The 27,099-nt window shown below is 31.5% G+C and overlaps 1 non-coding gene across 1 annotated transcript; it reads right to left on the bottom strand.

Moving 5' to 3' along the window:
- Window positions 1–22,661: 22,661 nt before the first annotated feature.
- LOC112489753 (small nucleolar RNA snoR83) lies at window positions 22,662–22,795 on the bottom strand. The gene has a single exon (XR_003054019.1). It is a non-coding gene; the product is annotated as a small nucleolar RNA snoR83 (small nucleolar RNA).
- Between the last annotated feature and the right edge of the window lie 4,304 nt (window positions 22,796–27,099).

The following is a 27,099-nucleotide window of genomic DNA, read 5'->3' on the forward strand; positions in this document are numbered from 1 at the left end:
ATGTGGTAGCTGTCAGGACCCGTCCAGAATTCCTCCCCGGAACCCTAGACAAGCCCTGATCCCAGGAAAATACCACTGAACCTTCCAACGGAAAATCCGGCAGCACCTCCCCTAAGGGTAGGACTAACCAAAAATTACCTGCACTAAAAACACACTTCTATAAACATCCCCTTATTCCTCCCACAATACTACAAATTGTTCCACAATTTACAGCACTTCACAACAATAACAGCAGCCCAGTGCATAATTAAAACATAAGTGTCCAAATAGTATACAGAGCTTTATGAAGTGCTAATCAACAGAAATACAACAAAGATGAAAGAAATAATACAACTGAAATGAATGAGTACAAAGGTACTTCTCGAAACACGATAGCAGCGGAAAATTGGTTCGCTCAGGAAGAACGTCTACCACCCCTTGCACCTAAGGGAACGGAACTTAAAAACGTGAGATGCTAATCATCTCAATGAATGACCCTAACTACTGAACACTTTTAATGATAATAATAATAATAATAATATAACAAATAAGGGAATTGAATTAATACTAACAATTAATAAATAAATAATAACAGTTGGAAATGATAATTTTCCCTCAAAACTCTCACCAATCACTCCGTTGGAAATGTTCCCTTTTTAAAACGATTTCACAAAACCCGATATTCGTACTTCCCGAAAACCAAGGGATCAAACATTTGATAAACAATAAATAAATAAATACCCCAATATATAATTAAAATGTAATAAATTATAATAAATAATTTTTGAATACCTTTGGGGTTTGAAACTTTATCTGAAATTACACTTGACGCACCACACCATATACCGGTGATGCCTTCCGATACCCAGCGTCCTGAGCACCGACTGGCGGGGAGATTAAAGAGAGAAACTTGCAAACGGCACTTCGGCGTCCCGACAGTACCGCTGCTGAAACCATCATCCCGGCCAAGGAGGGGGGCGGCTGTGGCCAATAACAAACTTGCCTGCCCACGGTCCAATGGCAACTCACGGGAGAAATAATAATACTTGCGCGCTGAACCACATATACATATACCAGAACACAAATACTGTATGAATGCGTTTAAAATAATTATTAAACCAACTGTACCGTTTTCCAAAATTACCGTGGGAAATATACCAAAATTTCACTTACCATCCCACATATTTTTATTTAACAAATCGGTACGAAAACATCGATAAAAAATAAACCATAATTTTCTCGTAATACGAGATTCAACAATTAAAATACCACGGGCATAATTTATACAATTTAAACAAACATTTTCATAAAACATTTAACCCAATTATGCCCGAAAATAATATTTAAAACCTCGTACGATTATTACCGAAACATACTTTGCTCATGCATAATAAATAAATTAAATCACAATAAAACCATAATTAAATCGCACTACATGAGCATAATTTAAATACCAATTAAACATAATTAATTGCCCAAAATATTTTTAAAGGTGGGTCACTCACCTTAAGCGCGTAAATCAGCTAAGATCCTCCGCAGGATCAATTCCACTACTCGTACGCGCACCTAAAACATCCACAGTATACCAACCAAATATATTAATATTTTAATCGGGTAATTCCCAAATGGGTACCCGGGGAGCGAACATAACGACAACTAAAAGTTACGAGTTATATACCGAATCGAAGGTTGAGTGATGAGGATCACGGATTCGGTCTTACTTTCCGGTGATCGGACCCGAGGTGGCCGGAATCTCGCCAGAAAGCTTTCGAGTTTTGACTCCTCAATTCTCCCAAACCATCACGAATTGGCAGAAAAGGATGCCGGATTCGGGTTCAGGAGGTCGAACACAGTGGACAAGACCGGCGGTGCGACTGGGTACTCGCCGGAACAGTAACTTCCGGCGAGCCGCTGCGGTCACCGGCAACCGTCGCTGGCAGCGGCGCGTACGGTGGCCGTTGGCTGAGATTTTTTGCAGATTTGTAGATCGAGGGAGAGGAATCCAACGGGACCAGTGGTGAGGCAAACGGAGGCCGGACGGCGGAGAAATCGGGGTTTGAAGATTTTTGGCCCCTCGCCGGAAAAAGCTCCGATCCCGGTGCATTGGAGGTTCGGTGGCCGTGAAATTTGGTGGGTAAGCCGGACTTGAGGAGGTGGTGAGGGGTGGCTGGCGCGTGTAGCCTGAAAATGGCCGGAAAGGGGTCAAACGGCGTTGGCCGGCGGTGGAGGGAAAAATCGCCGCCGATCTTCGCCGCCTCAATCCGGGCGCGTTCGGCGACCAACGGCCGTGAAATTTTGAGGTTTTGCTGGAAATGGGGAGAGGCTTCTGTCTGGCCGGCGCATGTAACGTGAATGGGCCAGAAAATTTGAAGATTCCGGCGGACGCTCTCTCTCTTTCTCTCTCTTCCCCGAGATTTTTTGTCAAATAAAAGCCATCGTGTGACACTGTTCATTCCACGTGGACCAATCAGGTGCTAACACGTGGTGTTACTGTGCACTTAAGTCAGATATAATAAAATATTACGGTATCCGGCGAACTTCAAACGTCCATAACTTTTTAACCAAATGTCCGATTTAAGCGTGCCGCTAGTCTATGAACTCCTATCGACGAGTACTTTACAACCATACAAGAGTCAAAACAAAATTACACCACAAGAAAAAGTCAACTCTCGGCACCTTTTGAACTGTTTGCACCTCAACTTGTTTTGCCCATAACTTTCAAACCGTAGCTCCGTTTTCGACGTGCTACTAGTCTACGAACTCGGGACATCATGCACTTCCCCACGGTACCCTGGTCAACTAGAAATTCCCACTGGGACAAAAAGTTAACTTTTGACCCGCTCGGTCAACGTGCACGGATTCCGGTGCGATTTGAGACGGGGTGTTACAACCCTCGGGCAAGTTACATTAATACCAGTATCATTACAATGTTGTTATTGTTTTATTTTTTGTTGTTAATGCGATGTTGTGTTACCTTTCTTTCTATGTTATGTATTGGCATATTTTAACGTGATATTGAAGCGTAATTGACATGTGTAGCACTAAGTGGGTGGTGTGGGCGGACAAGAATCTGTGATGGTATATTTTAATTGGTTATTTACTAAATTAATTCCATTATATGCCTTTTTATATAATTTGTTATCGAAGTGCTGCCAGTTGTGGAATTTAAATTGTAGTAATGTGGGAGGAATAAGGTAGTGTATATAGAAGTGCATTTTTAGTGCAGAAAATTTGTGGTAAGTTCAACCCTTAGGGGAGGTTCTGCCGGATTTTCCATTGGAGGGTCCGATAGGGTTTTTCTGGGATCAGGGCTTGTCTAGGGTTCCGGTGAGGAATTTTGGACGGGTCCTGACACAAAAGGTGCATTGTGATTTGTGGGGGGACCAGCCTCAGTCTGTTCAAACCAAGGGTTCAATTATTATGTTTTCTTTGTGGATAACTTTACTCGTTTTAGTTGGTTATTTCCTTTAAAGGAAAAATTAGATTTTTATGATTGTTTCTTGAAATTTTAAAAAAATGTAGAAAACCAATTTGACAAAAGGATTAAAATTTTCCCTTATGATGGAGGAGGAGAATTTATAACTCATGAATTTAAAGCTCATCTTGACTCATGTGGTATCCTACGACAATTATCATGCTTAGGTACCCCCTAACAAAATGGCGTTGCTGAAAGGAAGTTGCTGAAAGGAAGTTGCTGAAAGGAAGCACCGCTACATTGTGGAGACAAGTTTGACAATGATATTTCATGCAAATATACCTTTTAGATATTGGGTTGATGTTTTTGACATCTACGTATTTGATTAGTAGACTACTCTCCACAAGCATTACTAACATGACACCATATTTTAAACTATATGTTAAAAATCTAGGTTATATAATGGCTTACGCATCCTTGGTTGTCGTTGTTTCCCATATTTGAAACATCTAGGGAATAATAAATTTCAAAAACGGTCATATCCTTGCATTTTCATTTGTTATAGTCCATTATATAAGGGGTATAGATATTTGAATCCTATGAATAATAAAATTTTTCTTTCAAGATATGTGATATTTGATGAAATAATTTTACCATTTAAGTCTAACCCTTTTGATGTTTTGGTTTTGCAGGACTCATTACGCTGACTACATATCCAAGTACAGATGAATGGAATCAACGTGTCTCATCCTCCAAACAAATAAACCTATGACACATTATCGTTTATTTGATTAAACAAAACGTAATTTTCACGCCTTTTCACACATTAAGCGTTGTACAAGAACACAATCTCCTTCACCACCCACCCATGTGACCGACATATTAAATAACCAAAACCCATTAACTAATCAATTACCTAGTCCTAATCCAATACAATCGCCACTTCAAGTGATAACTCCAATAGCCCATCCACTACCTCACTCACCAATCTGCCTCATCACCTCCACTTCATGATATATCTAATAATCTTTTCAAAGACTTATCAATAGCCCAACCACAACCAACACATATCCATCCAATCCTAACACATAAGCAATTGGGTGACCACCCCGAAAGACAAGTTGATTTAAACGCATCTCATACTACCCTTCTCATAACCATACTTCCTGAACAAAAAACAGTACAAATCGCTTTAAAATATCCAAAATGGTTAAATGCATTGAAAGAAGAATTACATGCTCTCCACCAAAACAAAACTTGGACACTAGTTCCATGACTTGTAAATACGAATGTGGTTGGTGCCAAATGGGTCTTTTGAACAAAAATAAAAGAAGATGGGACATTAGACCGCAATAAGGTAAGGTTGGTTTTAAAAGGATTCTCTTAAATAGATGGAATTGATTGTGATGAAATCTTCAGTCTAGTTGTGAAACCTGCCACAATTCACCTAATTTTATCAATTGTCTTGTCGTCAAAGTGGCAGGTTCATCAATTCAATGTCAAAACTACATTCCTTCATAGAGAACTTAAAGAGATAGTATACATGGAATAGCCTCCAGGTTTTATTGATCCAATGTTTCCATGTCAAGTATGTCTTCTCCAAAGATCACTATACAGACTCAAACAGGCTCCGCGAGCGTGGTTTGTAAGACTCCCATCCAGCCTATTAAAGCTAGGTTTCCTCTGTAATAGAGCTGACACATCTCTTTTTGTATATAAAGATGATACTCATATCATACTCTTACTAATCTATGTAGATGGTGTCTTAATAATAGGCTCAAGTCCAAATCTAATCTCACTCATTATACAAAAGCTGAGCTTGGAGTTTGCGTCAAAGGACCTGGGGATAATACATTACTTCCTCAGTTTTGTAGCAAAATATTTCAATGGTGGTTTGTTCTTATCTTAGTCAAAATACACGCATGATCTTCTTCAGCGTGCCAAAATGTTGCATGGATCTACCATCTCCACTCCTATAGCTACAAAAACTACTCCTTCAACTGATGATGATGAAGCTATTGATGCAAAGGAGTATAGAAGTAATGTAGGATCATTACAATACTTGACATTCATCAGGTCGGACATACAGCAAGTTGTTATCAACACTTTCATTCTCTAACCAGATTACATCTCAAGGCTGTAAAGAGAATTTTAAGATACTTGAAAGGTACTATAGGATTTGGTCTTCACTTTTTTGAACAAAGTCATAATACACTGTTAGAGTGTTCGGATGCCAATTGGGCCGGTTGCCCAATTACAAGAAGAAGTACCACATGTTATTATGTCTTTTTTAAAGTTAATTGCATATCTTGGTCATCAATGAAGCAATCTACCATTGCTCGAACTAATACTGAAGCAGAATATTAGGCCATGGCCATTGTCACAATGGGTTTAACTTGGATCACCTATTTGTTATAGGACATTGGGATATCATATAACAATCGGGTATAGTTATTAGTGATAAAATCAGTACTTTTTATATGACAATTAACCTGGTTTTTCATGCCTGACCAAAACATATAGAGATTGATTTCCATTTCGTCCACAAAAAAGTAGTACCGGTTTCATTGGCTACTTGCTATCTATCCTCTAAAAATCAAATTGCAGATATTTTCACCAAGATGTTACCTTTTTACTCGTTCTAGAAATTACGCTCCAAACATGGAGTTCTCCTTATTCCAATCTTGCGTTTGAGGGGGCCTGATGGACTACAAGCCATTGATGAAGAAAAGAATGACCAACTGCAACCAAGTGAGGGAATTATCTCCAATAGTTATACAAGAAGTCTTCTAAATATAAAATAATGTTGATAAATTATTATTAGTTGCTAAGGTTACTTATACTTAATGACTTGTAACTTGTATAAATGTGTTACTGATGCAAATACAAAACAAAGTGGAAAAACAACTTTCCTTCCAATTATATGTGTACAACACATTTTGAGCAATCGTGAACTTCAACATACCATACTACATACTATGCGTAATTTAATATGATATATATTAATATTTTCAAAAAAAATTAAAAAGGCTTGGGGCGATGTTTCTGCAAGCCTTAATGCAATTCCGTCCATGCAATTTGTGGTTAGCCGATTCGTGGGAGGCCCATAACAAAGGCTTAGAAGTTTCATTAATAAATGCCTATTTACCTTATTGCATATTAGTTTTTTTTTTATTTTTTTTTTTTGAAGATTACAAATTACCCAAACCCCTTTTATCCCTTATGATTCAAATCCATGCTCTCATTGACATAGGAATGGGTGCTCAACTACTGGAACTATCCACTTCGTCATGCATATTAGGTGTTTACTAGTTACTTTCTCATACAAATAATGTTTCTATATTTTTTTCCCTCTATTTTCCAAATTTTGCTAAACCGTTACTGATTTAGATGCAGGGTTTCAAAGAGTTGTTATGTTAGTTCCTTTATTTCACTTCTCTTTTAACTTTTTAATACCATTGAATGATTTGATTTCTTCAATATACTTTGGATTTTGGAAGAAGACACTTTATTTTGCAAAATCTCTTTTTGATTCATAAACTTCTCGCCATTTTTGTCTATATACCATTTTGTTTCTTCTATTTCAAAGTCAAACCTAAAGGTTCAATTTTGACAAATTTTCGTACAGTTTCATATTAGGAAAGTCTTTCTTTCTTTATTTATTTCTTTTTCATGTAAAATAAATCGAAGATTTTATTTTTTTTTTCCCTTTCAAAAATTTGCTAATAAAGTCTAAATTTTTCAGTTTAAAATTCGGTTTGATTTAGATTTTCTTGAAATAGTTAACAATTTATATATTTATTCATTTGCAAATAAAACTGAAACTTTTATTTAACTAGAAGAAATAGATCAAAAATCATCTTGAATAATTCGAAGGATCCAATCTAGACCCTCCTTATTTTAAAAAATAAAATAACTAAGACACATAGAAAAACGTAACCAATCTAGCTCATGAGCAACTCAATTTATCTCTTTAGGAGCGTAACTAAAACTAAACGAATTCAAAACATATAACTTGGACTTTGTACTATTAACTAAAAACTAACAATCTCCCAAATAATCTTGTATAATTTTTGATTAAAAATTTACGTAACTAGTAATGCTTACACGTTCATGAGCGGCATGCAGTTTATGACTACTTGAAAAGAAAAGAAAATTTAACATCCCAAAAAATTATTATTTACGACAATCAAGGAAAATAGAGGTCCCTGAAATTAATTAGTAAAATCAAATGAATTAATATTCCTCTTTAACCTAAAATCCCATCAGAACCCTTGGACTTTATTTGATAAAGTCATATGAATTTAATTTTGGCAAGTAAATTTTTCTTTCTGAACAATTGTTTTTTTGGCAAGAAATATAGAAGAAAGTTAACAAATTAAATTGGTGAATAATATTTGACTCTTAATCAGAGGTTATAAATTACAAGTTACAAAATCTATGATACTAGTTTCACTTTTTTTTTTGGAAAGAATTTCGTTTAGTTTAAGTTCCATCATTTTTGTATATGTAGCTAAATAACCATGATTTATACACCAGTGGATCTAACTATTTCAAGTATCCATAAGATATGTTATAAAAAAATCTTTCACAAATGCCTTGGTATATGAAATTGGCCCCATTACAATGTTATTAATTAATACCTAAACATATATAAATATAAAATTAGCATAAAGTAAATGGAAAAATAATTCTTAAGAAATTGAAATGTTTTAATTTTGAATTTTAAATTTTGATTGATTGAACCAACCCTATCATATTAGTGGAAGAAGGTGCACCACATAAAAAGATTAATTCTGAAATAGAAATCTTCAATTTAACGTACAAATCAGAGAACAAGTTAATGCTCCTTATGTAAGCATATATGTGAATTTGAGTCCGATATTATAGGAGGCAACAAATTAATAACAAATATATATGACTCAAGTCTACATTAGGACGATTTTAATTTTTTTTTTTAATTAGCCATTGGATCATATCAAATATTATGATTTTACATTTAAAAAGTGATCAAATATGCTGATATACTAAAATCCTATTTTTTAAAAAAAAAATAACCATATTAGCATTTGGTGGTTAATAAATGTTATTTTAAATTTTAATCTTTGAGACAATTTACAAATTAGATAAATAAATTCTAATATTAAAAACCTAATTTGAGGATAACCAAATATATGCAATGCATTGGAAATGAACGATGAATTTATATAAAATTATGTTATTGATAATCCTTCCATTTTTTTTTATTCAAAATGTACGAGGTCTAAACATAATACTATAGACTCATTGTTTTATATATCTATATATATGACAGATAAAGATAAGCTCATTCCCTACAAGAGCTACATCTCCATCTATACATTTTCCTCTAATTTCTCTACTCTTCCTCAACAATCTTCAACTAGCTTCTTTCTCTCTTGAATATTGTTTTTTTTCTCTATTTTTATTTTTCAATTTTAAACTATATCCAAAATGTTATTCACTTATTATTTCCCTTCATTTTGTCAATCAAAAGGGCAAACAAAGTAGAACAACTGGCGCCCATCTCCAGCTTAATTCTCTTATAATTTGATATATTCTTTTTGGTCATACATATATAATTTTTATTTATTGGACATCATTGGACAACATATAAGCATCTAATCGTGTTTGTATGCGGGTTAAGTGTCAGTAGAAATCTTTTGTATACTTGTGCATATATATAAATTATACTAACATTGATTATATATTTATTTGTTGATGCCTCCTATGGAAATATTACCGAATTCTCTATTGAAAATTAAGTAAAACATCTCTATAATTTGGATATAACTCAACAATAAAAGTATAATATCAGTAATAGCTCTAATAGATTTTCCATAAAATTAACCACATCAACATCAAGGACACCAACTCGAGTCCAAAAAAAGAAATATAAAATAAAAAGTCATACATATAAAGTCAATTCACTATAGCAATCTAAAAAAGTGTAAGAGTTTAAAACTAAATGAGAAAACATAAATGATAACTCCAACGAAACTAGGAGGAAAGAAAAATACATCAATAATGGTAGAACAACAGTGATCACAATATGAGAAGATAAATATATTGGAAACATGACAAAAATGCTAAGGTAATGTGTGCAACCTGTCTACTAAGGTCTTGGAGAACAATTTGAAAATATAAAACTATAAGATAAACTTCGTCAATGGAATAAAATAATAATATGAAAATAGTCATTTAACTTTAAAACTTTTCATTCAAGACTCACTTCCACTCTTTTAAAAAATTCTCCTTTTCAAACATTTTCACAAAACCCAACTTGTATTCCAAATTAATATTTTAAAATAAACATTTCATAATTAAAGAATCTAAATGTTAATAACCAATTAAAAGGATAATAAACAATTAATCATAATCATAGAAATAATAATAAAATTGTAGTGAAACCATCAATATATGTATAGCAGAAAGAAAATCATATGATATACTTAACGTTGCCAAATAGTGTACAACGTTCCGAAATACCACCAAACATTAAAAAGATACAAAAAAACAACGTCATTAGAGAGTGGCACACAACTCATTATCATTTAGAGAGAATGACACAAAACTCCATCTTCATTCCCTCATATTATGACAATTTATCATCCTATGGTTATGAAGAAATAGCACATAATTTAATCATCATTCCGACAAAATGACACAACTCAATTATTATTCTTTTATATCGCTATTACACATAAGGTAACAAAGTTTACATGGGGTTAATAACATAAACAGAACTACTGATATTATATTTTATACCCTCAACAATGCAGTATTCATAAATAGTCTTTTCAAGATAATACTTTCTATTTTCTCAAACAAATATAGTACTATAAACAAGAATTTGAAATTTAAACTCAATCATTTATTTAAATATTCAAAAAATTCTAAATCACCATTTTATGCTAAAACATAAATGCCAATAGCGAAATATATATTACTATAAACCATTTATGATTACTTGAAGCACTTATATATACTTAAAAATATACAATTTCTAAATTTCTTTTTTAAAACCAATCATTTTCCAAATAAACTAAAATACCAGTTTAAATACTAAGATTCATAAATTCACTATAAACTCATTAGAATTTGAAACTATTTAAAATCTTAAAAAAATAATATAAAATGATAATATAAATATGTAAAAACATATATTTATATATGTATACGATAACCATTTAAATTGAACTATATATATATATATAAAATATTCAAACCATATAAACATTGTACTAATCTATCCAAAAGTCATTTAAAAATATAAAACACTTATTAATACTGTTAATATCCACTCCTACTCATTTGCAAGATTGTCTCTAAACTCATTATGATGTCTATAATATAATAAAACATTTTTTAGAATCCAAAAATCATACCCAAGATATTGATACATATCAAATATCTTAAAATACTTTATACAACTCTAAGATTATATAAAATGGACATAGAAAAGTCTAATTATATTGTGAATGTCAGGACCTGTCTAAAATTCCTCACCGGAACCCTAAACAAGCCCTGATCCAAGAGAAACCCTACTGGACCTTCCAATGGAAATCCGGCAGAACCTCCCCTAAGGGTTGGACTTACCATAAATTTCCTACACTGAAAATACACTTCTATATACATCCCCTTATTCGTCCCACATTACTACAATTTGATTCCACAATTTTGCAGCATTCCAAATGAATAACAATAAATCAGTGCATAATTAACAACTAAATGTCCAATACAGTAAATAGAGCATTATACAAATGAATGTGGAATTAATACAATGTCAGATAAAGGAGCAATACAAGATGAAGAGGAAAAGGGAAGAAATGTTTCTTGGACTTTCGGCAAAGAACTGAGACTTCGGGCTCGCCTCGGACAATCAACGTCTCCCAAACCTGGTACCTAGGGGAACGGAATTCAGAAATATGAGATGCTAATCATCTCAGTGAGTGACCCTATATAATTATAACCGTAATAATAATTATAGTACACTTGATTAGTTAAGAATAAATAAATAAATAATAACTAATTGAAGATAATATTTTCTCTCAAAACCCTCACCATTCACTCCGTTGGAAAAGTTTTCCTTTTTAAAACATTTTCGCAAAACCCGTTATTTCTATTTCCCAAAAACCAAGGAATCAATTAGTCAACTAAAAATCCAATAAAATGTAATAAATCGAGCATCCAAAATTTATAATGAATAAATTTGAAATAAAAATAACTTATAACAGTTACTAATAATTAATCCATGTCATAATAATTAATAACGAAATATTAATGAAACTCACATTAAAACATTCCTGAAATAATTGTTTAATTAAAATGAATTAATTTCTTGAAGAATTAAGTAAAGGAAAAATTAAATCAAATTAAAACCTCAATTTAAGATAAATGGTAAAAACATAGTAAGATCTTTTTAAAATCACCAAATCAATATAAATAGAAAAATCAAGATGAAATGCACTGTTAAAACACTAATATAAATAAGAAATCAAAAACATAATAAAATTCCATAAAATTTGTATTAAGTTTTCCAATTGAAATAATTAATAAAAACAACGTTAAATACAACATATACAATGTACCATACGACGTACCAATCTGTAAACCGTGGGATACACCCCCCTCACGACCCTCAATATATGAACGGTGTCGTGGAAATAATAAATAACCGTTGAGACGTACCCAACCTCACGGTCCGTGGTAATAATAAACCGTTGGATGATACCAACCTCACGGCACCGTAGTAATAATACTAAAATCGTTGGATGAACCCGACCTCATAGTCCGTGGTAATAATAAATAACCGTTGGATGAAACCAACCTCACGGCACCGTGGTAAACCCAGCACGCTATAATATAATACTGAACCAAACTCTGGTACTATATGGTATATTGATTAAAATAACCGATACAGTATCCTACTGTATCATAATCATAATTTAATTATCAAGTTCAACCGCTTGTTCAAATATTTCAAAATCTCAAAATATCATTTCATGCGAAAACCAGAAATACTACAGTGAAATATATTCACCATAAACCAATTTTAAGCACCTAAAATTATAAAATATTTGATCGTGCTTAAAATTATATGATTTTCAATCTGGTTTCTCAAACCAAATAGTTTCCAAAATGATTTAAAATTTCAATTTAAATACCAAAATATTTAACTACTCCAAGTTCACTTATGAACCCATTAGAATATAAAACCATTTAATACATTGTCAAAACTTACGTAAAATGACAACTCATATTTAATAAGGCAAATATTTTTATATGCATAATCCAAACATTCAATCAAATGGTATATAAGCCAAATTATTCGAACACATATATATTATGTTATACCCCAAAACAATTTTTAAAACTAATAACCATAGCAATAATTACAATAAATCAAACCACAAATTCTTTAAATTTCCAAATATATTCTTTTGGCACCAAAACGTATATTAAAAACATTATGAATTAGCAATACCATTCTAGATAGAAATTCTCATGATATCGAACACATAAACATATTTTGGAAATATTCAATTATGAAATATCCCAACAAATTAATTTAATAATTAATAAATTCAATTCAATTTCATAAAATTCTTTGAATCAAAATATTTTTTAATATATAAATATTTTGATTCACTCAATTGGGCATCAAATTTTCACAAATAAAACCGCTAAATATTTGGCACATAAAATATCAATTTCAAATATTCAATTCACACAAAATATTCACAAATTTAATTCTCGAAATTAATTTGAAGGTGGGTCACTCACTTGGAGCATGCCATTAAACCAAGATCCTCCATGGGATCAATTCCATGATGCATCCGTGCTCCTAAAACAACAATATTACACAACTAAAATAAATTAATATTTTATTCGGATAAATAATACCCGGTACCCGGGGGTTAAACACAAACGTTAACCAAAATTGACGAGTAATATACCGAATTGAAGCTTGAGTGACGAGGATCACGAATCCGGTCTTACTTCCCGGAGATCGGATCGGTGGTGGTCGGAATCTCGTCGGAAAGCTCTCGGCCTTTAGAACTTTGATTCTCCCAAACCGTCCCGAATTGGAGGAAAAGGACACCGGATTTGGATTCAGGAGGTCAGAATTAGTGGGGAAGGACCGACGGTGCAACTGGGTACTCGCTGAAACTGAATTTTCCGGCGAGCCGCCGGGGTCACCGGCAACCGTCGCCGCCGGCGGTGCGTCCGGTGGCCGATGGCTGAAATTTTTAGGATTTTTGTAGATTGAGGGGAGAGGGTTCCAACGGGATTGGCGATAAGGCAAACGGAGGCTGGACGGCGAAGAGATCTGAGTTTGAAGATTTTCGACCCCTCGCGGGAAAATACTCTGATCTCGGCCCGTCGGAGGTCCGGTGGCCGTGAAATTTGGTAGGTAGGCCGGAATTCCGACGGGTGAGAGACCGGTCAGGTGCGTGTGGCTTGGGGTGGCTGGAAACTGGGCAAATAGGCGGTGGTCGGTGGTGGAGGGGAAAAATCGCCGTCGCCGGAAAACGCTCCGATCCCGGCGCATTACCGGCCGGTTGGCTGTGAGATTTGGGTGACCGGTCGGAATTGAGGAGGCGGAGGCAGTGGGGTGGCGCGTGTGGCCCTCCGATGGCCGGACGATGGCCAACCGGTGGTGGCCGGTGGTTTTCTCCTCCTCTCTTTCTCTCTCCTCCTTCTCTCTCCTCTCTCTTTCTCTCTCTTCCCCCCCGTTTTGCCAAAATAAAAGCCACCGTGGGTGACACTGTTCACCCACGTAGACCTCTCATATGTCGACATGTGGTTTCACTGTTCACTTAAGCCAGATATATTAAAATATTACGGTAGTCGAAAAACTTCACACGTCCATAACTTTTTAACCAGATGTCCAATTTAAGCGTGCCGCTGGTCTATGAACTCATATCGACGAGCACTTTACAACCATACAAAATTCAAAGAAAAATTCTACAACCATAAAAAGTCAACTCTCGGCACCTTTTGGATAGTTTGAATATCGACTTGTTTTGCCCATAACTTTCAAACCGTAGCTCCGTTTTCGACGTGCTACTAGTCTACGAACTCGTGCCAACATGTATTTCGTAATGGTACCTTAGTCAACTTAGAATTCCATCCAAGTCAAAAAGTCAACTTTTGACCCCCTCGGTCAACGGTCAAAGGTCAAAGTCAACGGTCAACCTCGGTCAAAGTTGAAAATTTTCCGTTGTACTTTGGGACGAGGTGTTATAGTGAACCTTTAGGACTTGTTATCCAAAATTTAGATTTTTCACTTGAAGGCAAATTTTATGAAATTGAATCTTCCAATGGGTTCTACTAACATTTAATTATACAAACCATCTCCAACTTAGTCCTAGATTATCCAAACACAATTCAATTTTATTTATATTTAACTAATTGATTCAAATAGAAATATATTCAAATGATGTCTAAAATTCACAAATTATATGTTGATGGAAAGCTTGGGGAATAGCTAACAAGATGATAAGCTCACCTTGGTCCAATAACATCATCGGTGGTTGAAAAACACATCAAAAAATTTAACCAAACTTGACATTGATAAATTTCTTAAATTGTGAATAATTTCAACAAACGGAGGCTAAATTCGAGCTTAGAAGATTCAAAATAGGAGAGATAGGGGTATAAGTCAACCTAGAATGGCTGACAAAATGCTTGAACTCCAGCAAACTAGCCAGATTGCTGACACTAGCTTTGTTAGCCTTATTTGGGTGCACGCATCAATGGATCGGCTTGAGATTTAGAGACGTTGGTTGTTAGATGACGAGCAACCAATCTGGCCAACATGTGTAAGCTTCTAGTGGTTAGAAGTGGCAAAATTCGATTGACCTGATTGGATGTGGAAAAGGGTTGAAAATGGGTCGTGTCGGGTTCCACAAGTCTGTAAAAGGTTTTAAAGGACCTAATGGGTATTTTGCAAGTTGTTTACTATTAGATATGCTTCCTAATGTATATATGGGGTCTTTGATTACTAACAAATAAAAATTTCAAACGATTTTGACACTGATATAATACTGATGTTTAAGACTTTTGAAAATTATAATTTTTTAACTATAACTCGGAATTAGGCATGCCATCAATCTACGAATTTGTATCGACGAGCTTTACACTATAGTTTACTGATCAAACTAAAATTCTTAACCATATAAAAAGTCAAACCTATGATTCCTATATGGTCCACTTGGTTAAAAATTTAATGTTTAGGTGTTTTTCCCAGACAGGTTTTTATATTACAGATTAAATATCAATCACCATGATGAAGAATTCCAATGGTGTTCATTACAATCCCAACAACAAGAAGGTTTTATTCATATTGGGTGCAATGGCAATAGGAAAATCTAAACTTTTCATTGACTTCACATCCCATTCCCGAGCAGAAATCGTAAACTCCGATAAAATTCAAGTTTGAAAAGGTCTTGACATAGTCATTAACAAAATGCATGAATCTCAATGTTGAGGAATTCTACACCACTTGCTAGGTTTTGTCTCTAAACCAGATGCAAACTTCACAGTACATGAGTTTTGTCACTATAAAGGAACCACCATCAATCAATCATATTACACAACATGGATGCATTCCCATCATCATGGGTGGATCACACTCGTACATCAAAACACTTGTAGAGGATCCTGATATCAACTTCCAATCAAAATATGATTGTTGTTTCAACTGGGTAGATGTGTCTTTACAATATTGTTCAAGTACATAGGGAAAGGGTTGATCAAATGGTGGAAGATGGTTTAGTTGAGGAGATCAGCGACATATTTGAGCTGAAATCAAATTATTCTCAAGGTATTTGTTGTGCTATAGGTGTTTTGGAGTTGGAGAAGTTTTTCTTAGTGAAGAAGGAATTGAATGAGGATGTGGGTTGTGATTATAATTAAGCATTGCTTAGGGTTGAAATTGAAGAAACCAAAATAAATACTTGTAAGTTGGCCTTTTCGTCAATTGGAAAAGATTCATATGGCGTAGAATGACTTTAGTTGAGAAATGCATAGGATTTAAACAGCTACTATGATTGAGATATGGTGGAACAAATTGGTGTTGAAACCAAGTTTGGAAATTATGAATGGTTTTCCCAAAAGGAATTAAGATAAGAGTTAATTCAGTTTGTATGCTACCCATATCCACATAGAATGGAAGGGAAATTGTTATGAATGATAAAAAAAAAGAAAAAAAAAAGAATAAAATTCCAAATCGTAGTACAAAAATTATGCAACTTAAGCACAATGAAATTCTTCTCCCACGCCGCGCCGCACAACTTAAGCAAAAATGATGAAATTCTTCTCCTCCCCCCCCCCCCCCCCCCCCCGGGGCCCACCCCAAACACGCAAAAAAGAAAAAAAACAAAGAAAAAAGAAACCTAAATGAAATCAGTTATATAGATTACAAATTCTAGAATTTGTAATTCATTAAATATTATTTATCAATAATTTAATTAACTTTCTTCTCAATTTCTTCTACAAACCTGCCAAAATTACCATGTCTATGTTAATTTTTCTTTCTTTCCATATTAAATTCAAAGTATTTTAGCGAATAAAATTTATTAGAGTTAAGAGGAATATTAATTCATTGTTTCTACTAATTTATTTTGGCGACCTCTGTTTTCCTTGATAGTCATACAAGTAATTTAAACTTTTGGAATATTAAATTTGTTTTATTTTTCTTTCAAGCAGATAATAAATTTCATTTAGAAAAGGGTTAATTGCTTATTATACCCTAAAGTTGTAGGATTGCACAAATGAAACTTTAAAATTTGAAATTGCTCGAATTGAATTCTAAAGTTTCAAGTTTTACCATTTGATGGCGTCCGCATGCATGCTGACATTATGTTGATCTCATAATTTGATTTTTAATAAAAATAACAAAATTTGAAAAAAATAAATTTCTTGTTTTTCCATTTTATATTTATAGTTTTTTTATTTGAAAAAGTGTATCTATTCCTATTTTATTTAAATTAAAATTTTTAAAAAAATAAATATTTTAAAACTTACAATTAGACCAAAAAATAAAAATTTAAAATAAATTTGGAATTTTAGACTAATAAGAATATTTTTATTAGACCAAAAATTAGACAAAACAGTTTTATTAGACCAAAAATTAATAATATTTTTTTATGTCCAAACCATAAAAATTTTGTCCAAATAAAAACTAGACCAAAAATTGGAAAAAAAATAACAATAAATTTTAAATTTTATGAATATTTATTTTGCTCCAATAAGAAATGGATAATAGATATGCTTACACATTCACTTGCGAATCACTTAATTTTGTTAGGAAAAGATTATAAATAGAATATATCACTTTTGTTTAAAAATATAAGATTTAAAATTAATAAACATAAATTATTAGACCAAATAAAAATAAAAATAGTGAAAATAAAATATATAATAATATATTTATTTTTATTAGACGAAAATAAAAAGCATAAAATAAAAATTTATTTGTTTTATTTTTTATGATTTGATCATAAGAAATTATTATAAATTTTTAGTCAAATAAAATTATTTATTTAATTTTTCATCTACCGAAAATATTTTTACTAGAGCAAAAATTTCAATTTTATCTTTATATTTTTGTCTAATTTTTAATTTTATAATTTTGATCTAATTCTTTTTAATGGTTTAGGCATAAAAATTTATTATTAATTTTTGATCTGATAAATTTTTTTTATTAGACCAAAAACTCCATTTTTATTTCTATTTTTAACTCCTTTTTATTTTTTATTTTGATCTAATTTTTTTATGGTTTGGATATAAAAATTATTATTAATTTTTGGTCTAATTAAATTATTTTTTTCAAAGTTTTGTTCTGATAAAATTTTTTTTTATGAGATCAAAATTGTCAGGACCCGTCTAAAATTCTTTAACGGAACCTTAGACAAACCTTGATCCCAGGAAAACGTCACCGAACTTTCCAACAGAAAATCTAGCAGCATCTCCCCTAAGGGTAGGATTTACCAAAAAAATCCCTGCATATAAAACACACTCCAATAAACACCACCTTATTCCTCCCACCTTACTATAATTTGTTTCCACAAATTTACAGCACTCCAAAATAATAACAGGGAATCAGTAAGTAATTAAACAAATATCTGTTCAATCCGTATACAGAGCATCATACAAATAATTATAAAATTAATACAATGACAGATGAAGCAATACAAGATGGAGAGGAAAAAGGGAGGAAATGCTTCTTGGACTTTCGGCAAAGAACTGAGACGTCAAACTCGCACCGGACGATCAACATCTCCCAACCTGGGCCTTAGAGAACAGAATTTAAAAACATGAGATGCTAATCATCTCAATGAGTAACCCAAACTACTATACAATTATAATAGTAATAATAATTATAGTACACTTGATTAATTAAGAATAAATAAATAAATAAATAATAATTAATCGGAAATAATATTTTCTCTCAAAACCCTCACCATTTACTTCGTTGGAAAGATTCCCTTTTTAAAACATTTTCGCAAAACCCAATATTTTATGCCCCAAAAATCAAGGAATAATTAATTTAATAAAAATTTAAATACTCCAAATACGAATAAAATATAATAAAATAAATTTAGAATACTTGCATTAAAAAAATATAACATAAAAGTGAAATTCAATATATAATTCATAAAATTTGATTTAATAACTAAAATAAATAGTGTCAAAAATATAATTTAAATAATTACAAACAGTCCTGTAAAATAAGTGGTAAAAATATTATAAACATTCATTTTAAAATATTCAACCAATCTATATAATAAAAATACGGGAAGATGCATTTTAAAAATATTGATTTAAAATAAGTGACATAAAATATGAATAATTATATTTTAGAAACTACTAATTGGAAATAGATGATAAAACAAATTAAATACATTTAATTTAAATACGATTTTAAAACTTTTAGGATTTGAAATTTATGTCTGGAAAATAATATTAGACGCACCACACTATATACCAGTGATGGCCTACGATACCCGACGTCCCGAGCACCGTCTGGTAGGAGGTTAAAGCAAGAAACTTGCATACGATCGCTTCGGTATCTCGACAGCGCCGCTGCTTAAACCGTCAACCCAGCCATGGAGGTGGACGGCTTATGGCCAATATCAAACCTGTCTGCCCTCGGTCTAATGGCAACTCACGGGAGACATTATAACTTGCACGCTCATCCACATATACAGTACATAACACCAGTACTGTATGAGTGCGTCTAAAACAAATAACCATATTATTTTAAAAATAACAATAATAATAATTTTTTTTCAAAACTCACCGTAGAAATCATACCATTTTTTTTCAAATTCACAATCTCACATTTTTTCTTTAATCCTCATCATAAATCCATCACTTTAAAATCCATCAAGTTCAAATCCATCAATTTGAATACACAAATTTTTCAATGGCATAAGGTCAATCCATTAATATTTCAATGCATAAATATTTTTAAAACATAATAATTTAAATCCATATTTTTCTCAAATTCTCAAAAATCAATTTAAATCAGTAATATGAAAACCATATAAATTGCATATATAATTAATTCATATAATTGTGCACAATAATTGAATAATAACCATAGCAATAATTAAAATAAATGAAAACCACAATTTCTTTAAATTCACAAATATATTCTTTTGGCACCAAAACATATATTAAGAACATTATAAATTGGTAATACAATTCTAGATAGAAATTCTCATAATATTGAACACATAAACATATTTTTGAAATATTCAATTATGAAATATTCCAAAAAATTAATTTAATAATTAATAATTTCAATTTCAATTTCATAAAATTCTTTAGATCAAAATATTTCTTAATATATAAATATTTTGATTCATTCAATTAAGCATCAAATTTCCAAATATAAATCTATTAAATATTTATCACATAGAATATCAATTTCAAATATTCAATTAATACAAATATTCCCAAATTTTATTCCCGAAATTAATTTGAAGGTGGGTCATTCACCTTGAGCACGCAATCCAACCAAGATCCTCCATAGGATCAATTCTACGGCTCACACGTGCTCCTAAAACAATAATATTACATAGAGTCAAATAAATTAATATTTTATTCGAGATAAATAATACTCGGTATCCAGGGGAGCTAACACAAACAACAACCAAAGTTTACGAGTAATATACCGAATCGAAGCTTGTGAAACGAGGATTACGAATCTGGTCTTACTTTCCTGAGATCGGACCCGAGGTGGTCGGAATCTCATCGAAAAGCTCTCGAATTTTAGACACTCGATTCTCACAATCCGTTAAGAATTGAGGAAAGTGGATACCTGATTTGGGTTCAGGGGGTCGGAATTAGTGGGAAAGGATGGGTGGGATGATCGGAAACTCACCAGAATTGGGTTTTCCAGTGAGCCGCCGTGGTCACTGGAATCCGCCATCATTGGTGGCTCGTCCGGTGGCCACTGGTCGTGATTTTTGGTGGAAAGGTAGATTGGGGAATGGGTGAACGGATGGGACCAGCGGTGAGGCAAACAGAGGCCAGAATAGGGAGAAATCTGGGTTTGAAGAAATCGACGCCGCGGCCAGAAAAAATCTCGATCCGGGTGCGTCGGCAATCAGTTGGCCGTAATTTTTGGCTAGCCGGCTTATTTTCAAATGGACTTCAAGGTAGGGTGGCGCATGTATGGAAATGGTGGCCAGAAAATGACAAATCGACGGTGGCCGATTGGGTTTCTCTCTCTAGCTCTCTCTCTCTCTCTCTATCTCCTCCCCTCTTTCTCTCTCTTCCCCCCGGCTCACGTGTTTTGGCCAAAATACAAACCACCCATGGGTGATACTGTTCATTCATGGAATTGGCTAAAAATACGACACATGGTACATATTATTCACTCAAGTCAAAATATATTAAAATATTACAGTATTCGGAAAACTTTACATGTCCATAACTTTCAAACCACATGTCCAAATCGAACGTACCGCTAGTCTATGAACTCTTATCGACGAGTACTTCACAACGATGCATGAGTCAAAGTTCAAATTTGCATGAACAAAAAGTCAACTCCAACACTTTTTGGACAGTTTGGACCTCAACTTGTTTTGTTCATAACTTTCAAATCATAACTCCGTTTTCGACATGCCACTAGTCTATGAACTCGTGCTAACATGTACTTTTTAACGGTATCTCGATCAATGTGAAATTACATCAGAAACAAAAAATCAATATTTGACCTCTTCTCGATCAATAACGATCAAATTCGGTCAATCTTGGTCAAATTTTAAAAATTCCAATGTAATTCGAGATGGGATGTTATAAAAATTTTCAATTTTATTTTTGTTTTTATTTTATGGTCTAATTTTAAGTCTAAAAATATTTAATTTCTATGAAATTTTAATTTATATAATTAGGAATTGATGTAGTTTTCCAAATAAAAAACAATAAAATATAAAGTAAAAAATTAAAAAAAAATTAAAAAAATTATTTTTTTCATTTTTTTTAAAAACAAATTATGATGTTAGTGTAAAATTAACCCTATTAGCCGGACTAATTCGCAATAAATTTAAAACTTTCTTTCAAAATTTAATTCAAACAATTTCAAATTTTAAAATTCAATTCACATAATTTAAAATTTTCATGACATTAATAAGCAATTAATCCCCAGAAAAAAAAAAAAAAAAGAGATAATAAATTGGATCTGTCTTGCAAGGTGTTAAATCTTAACGGGGTACCTAGCTAATTTTCAATGCAAAAATATAGTCTAATTTGTTAACTATTTCAATAAAAACCTATACCAAGCCCAATTTTAAATTTGAAAAAAGACACTTCATTAGCGATTCTTTTAAGGGTAAAAAGATCACTGAAATCATTTTTCATGAGAAAAAGAAAAAGAAAAAAAAAAAAAACCACTTGGTATGAATTTGTAAAAACTTTTGTCAAAATGGAGCTTTTGGGCTTGACTTAGAAATAGAGGAAACTGAATGGCATTGCCCAGAGTGGCAGAGAAAGTCCATGAATCAAAAAGCAACAATAAATAAATAAATTACAAAACAAAGTTTCTTCTTCCAAAGTATATTGAAACAATCACACATCATTTGAATGATATTAAAAAAGTTAAAGAGAAGTGGAATAAAGAAATTAACTTTAACAACTCTCTGAAACTAAGCATCTAAGCCAGTTCCATTTTCATCCAAAATTGGAAAACAGAGCTAAAAAAAAATAAAATAAAATAAGTAGGAACATTATTTGTACGGAAAAAGTTACTAGTAAATGCCTAATATTAATGAGTAAAACAGGCATTTATCAGCGAAACTTCCAAGACTTTGTTATGGGCCTCCTATGAATCAGCTAAGCACAGATTCTGAGCTTATCTGGGATTAATGGAGGCACAACTTGTAACTCCTAATCCCTATTTGTATTCTCACGGACATTTAAACAAACAATTTGAAAACAAAAAACCAAAAAAAAAAAAAAGAAGAAAAATATGAAAGGGAAGAAAGTCATTGAAACACCGTTGCGGAATCAGATTTGGCAACACAAAAGCTTCCAAAACCCCCGCCTCTCCCATTCCATTTGTGTGGAGCTCGCTCTTGTGCTGCCTTCCTTATCTATTTATACACATATTTGTTAAGAAACCCTAATTCCTCTTAATTTAAGATTTTTTTTATTTGCATGTCTGGTCCTCCATTTTTGTGGTATTCCCTTATACCATTGATATTTATGATCATTTGCATATGCAAAGCGCTAACATCAAGTTTGGTACCATTATTTATTTATTTTTTCAAATCCCATATAAATGGACCCGCATAAGTTTTTTTTTTTTTTTTTTTTGGGTATATAAATATTTTCTTATTAATTTAAATATATCGAAAACTTATAATAGGTAAACGTTATTTTATAATTAATTTAAAAATAAAAATAAAATATGTTTAATAATAATTTAATAATGAAAACAAAATTTAAAATGTAAATGTTTAGATCTTTTGGGCTTTCGTTTTATGATGATCTAAGTCATGACATCAAAAATTATCCCTTTCATTTTAGTATTTTAAATTCATGACATTACTATTATAAATGTGAATGGTTCAATTTAATTTATTTACATCTCTAATTAATACACACTAATATGAACCCAAAAAAAAAAATCAAATTCTATATAGATTTGTTGGTCATGTTCACATTAACCTGAAAACTGTAATTATAAATATATGTCTTTAATTAAAGGACCTCAACAAGATTGCTCCTTCTTTTCAAAGTAAAATCCCTTTGCCACTCCGGATTTCTACGTTCAATTTTCTTTGTTGTTTTTCTTTTCTTTAGCCCCAACTTTCTTTGTGATTGGGTAATTTTTTTGTTGGGTAAAGATTAATTGGTACCTCTTTAATTAATTTGTAACAATATTGCTGATCTTTTAGATCTTCTTCATTTAAAAGAAAGAAAGAAAAAGATGTTTAGATTTGACTTTAAAGCATTATTGATAGTTTGGATATGATCAACACCTGCTGAACCACTGTCCCTCTTTTTTTTCTTTTTCTTTTTTCTTTTTCTTTTTTCTTTTTTCTCCTTTTTTTTTCTCCCCTCTTTATTATGGCTTAGTTGAAACCAACTCATTTACACGTAACATACTAAATATAATAGATATTTTTATTTTGTTAACAAAATATAATAGATATTTTTTTCTTTATAAAGAATTGCAACTAGAGGACTCTCAAATTTTAAGTTTTAACCATAATATATATATATATATGCATTATATATAAAATAATATCTTCATGCATGTGAAATTATCTTGTTCTTTGCCACTATTTTAAATTATAATTATTTATCTAAAAGTAAAAGTGGAAGTTTTCTGTCATTTAAGGAAACATGAAATTTTTGAAGAAATGAATAGGTGGTAAATCATTAAATATATGAAAAACGCCAATAAATTTATATTGTTGACACTAACTATTGTGGTTAAAATGGGTTAAATTAGGAAGCTAATTGAATTTTATAGATATATACCATACAATTAGAAAATGCCCTGTATGTATGAATAATGTCAACCACATATTTTTGCAAAACTAATTAATTGGTGCTATTTATTTATTTTATATTAAAGATAGAGGCATTCGAATCGATCATTTTTCAATAGACGGAGGCTTTTATCACCGACTATCCCCACAAGGACAATTGGTGCCATTTAATTAATAAAGCAAAAACCCGACGTTGGAGATGAGTCCTTTCGTCCCACGCAAATGCGAAATATATATATATATATATATCTAAACAATTAAGTTCAAAGATTTTTTTTTTAGTATTTATATCATATTAAAGAATGATATTTAAAATTACATTTATTAATTGTGATATATTTTATTTTTCCTAAATAATATTTTAATGTGTTAATAAATCGATATCTTATTATTTTTAAATTTTAAATTTTAACCGTTGATGTAATTCAAAAGTTAATAAAAGAAAATCTGATATTAAAACTATCAGATTGTCATCATTTGTACCATATTTTATACTTATATGTATATATGTATGTATATTATATATAGAGTCTGTCTATGCTACGGACAGTCCGTATACGGATTTCGAGTATTGACAATGATTTTTTTAAAAATATCGTCAATACTATCACCTAGAAAGAATATTGATGATGGCTTATTCAAATACCATCGTTAATATTGAAGTCCGCATCATAGAATTTCCAATTATATATATGTACGGATGTATCAAAATTGCTAAAAAAGAAAAGAAAAAAAAATATATCTCATGGTGCACTAACTGGTTCTTGTATACTTATATATTTATAGGATTTGATATAATAAAATATGAAATGAATCCCATTATGGAATCTTAGATTAACATATAAGAAATCAAATCTTTTGAAAACAGCATATTGGCAAAATTACCGTTTTTATTTGTCAATGATTTTAAACTCAAATTCTCTATATTCAATATATCGATACACATGCGAAATTACAAGCATTTAATTTTTTATGATACATGAACAAAAAATTAATTAATGCTTGAATTGAAATCTACCATTAATTTACAATTATTTATACTTCAAAAATAAAACTTAAAATTATATATATATATATATATATATATATATATATATAAATATAATATAAAGACCGATATAAAATTTTTGTTTTTCAACATTTGGATCATATTAAAGATTAAAATTAAAATTATATTTATCAATCACCGATTCATTTTTCCTAATTAGAATTTTAGTATATCACTAGACCTGGATTTGATCAAAATTTAAATCCTAAAGTGAATCTTCATTTAATAAAGTGGATCTTACTTAAAGACTAATTGTATATTATATATATATATATATATGTATACAATTACATGGATTAAAAGTTTTTATAGTATGTCCAACTAAAACATGTCTGCCCCAACGAAAAATAATAACAATAATAAGAGAAAAGAAACTATAAAAAACCGTTCTTTTACAAAATGGGTCCATATGCGGTGCATCGGAACAAAACAAATCAGCTAGGATATGCATGAAAAGTGATGAACATTAGATTACTTTTGAAAAGCCTTCCATTTTTGATTTCTAGATTTATGGTATGAAAATTGGCAAGCAGTGGAGGAGAGGATTATATAAAGGTGTATTCTAGACTGAGAATTCACTCTTGTTAGCTTGATAGAGTTGTGTTCGTGTCAAGAATATTCTCAAATTAGGTTTATCTCTATTTTCCTGACATTTTCTTCTTTTTTTTTTTTTTTTTTTAATTTCAATCGACTATGATTATTTATACAATTTCCTTATGAAGTAATGTTGTATGTATATAAATTTATTTGTTTTTAATAATGCTATATGTACTTTACGTATAATGCCATGTACGTTATTTACGATAATATACATCCCATTCATGAATGAACCATATTTATTGGAGATGATAAATTGGTAATCCGTGCAATATATGTATGTACGTATGAGAAACTATATAAATAAAATATAGTTCTCTTCGCTAATTCATTAATATTAAGAACCTATACCTATTGCATATTTTTAGTAAGACTTAGGTAGTTTGTTCAAAAATATAAAAAATTATATAATTTGATACTTATTTTTTGTCTTGGAGGGTCCCCCTCCTCTTTCTAGGCATTTATCTTCCTTGTATAAATGGTGAGATCTCATATGCTTTTTTTCACACATTTTGTGCTTTATTCCCCCGCATTTCCCCCCTTTCTCCCCTCTTTTTGTTTTGTTTTGTTTTTTTTTTTTTAAATTTATTTGTATGCATTTATAAATATATGTACATATGTATGTACAAAAGCTTTATTTCTTTTTACTTTTTGGTCTTGATGGTACTTGTACTTCAACGTTGATTTTTTATTTGTTAATTTTTTTTTTCCCGGTTTATGGTTTGAAGAATTCAAACTAAAAATAATTGTTTGAGAAAACCATGGCATTACTAATAGGATGTTATCTCATAACATTACAAATGATATAAATACCATATAAAAAAGAATATAGATCTTTATTTTATCATAAATCAGATAACAGTTTGCTATGAGAATTACACATCGAATCACATATGCTTTGTGGAAAATTAGTTGAAATTTTGGTCCTTTGGCATATGATTATTGTTGTTGGCATATATATAAATAATCATAATTATATTTTCTTCTTGTGTGGTAGATTCAAAATTCAGTGATATCACACC

The sequence above is a fragment of the Ziziphus jujuba genome, chromosome 9 (assembly GCF_031755915.1).
Source record: "Ziziphus jujuba cultivar Dongzao chromosome 9, ASM3175591v1".
NCBI classification, from domain to species: Eukaryota; Viridiplantae; Streptophyta; class Magnoliopsida; order Rosales; family Rhamnaceae; genus Ziziphus; species Ziziphus jujuba.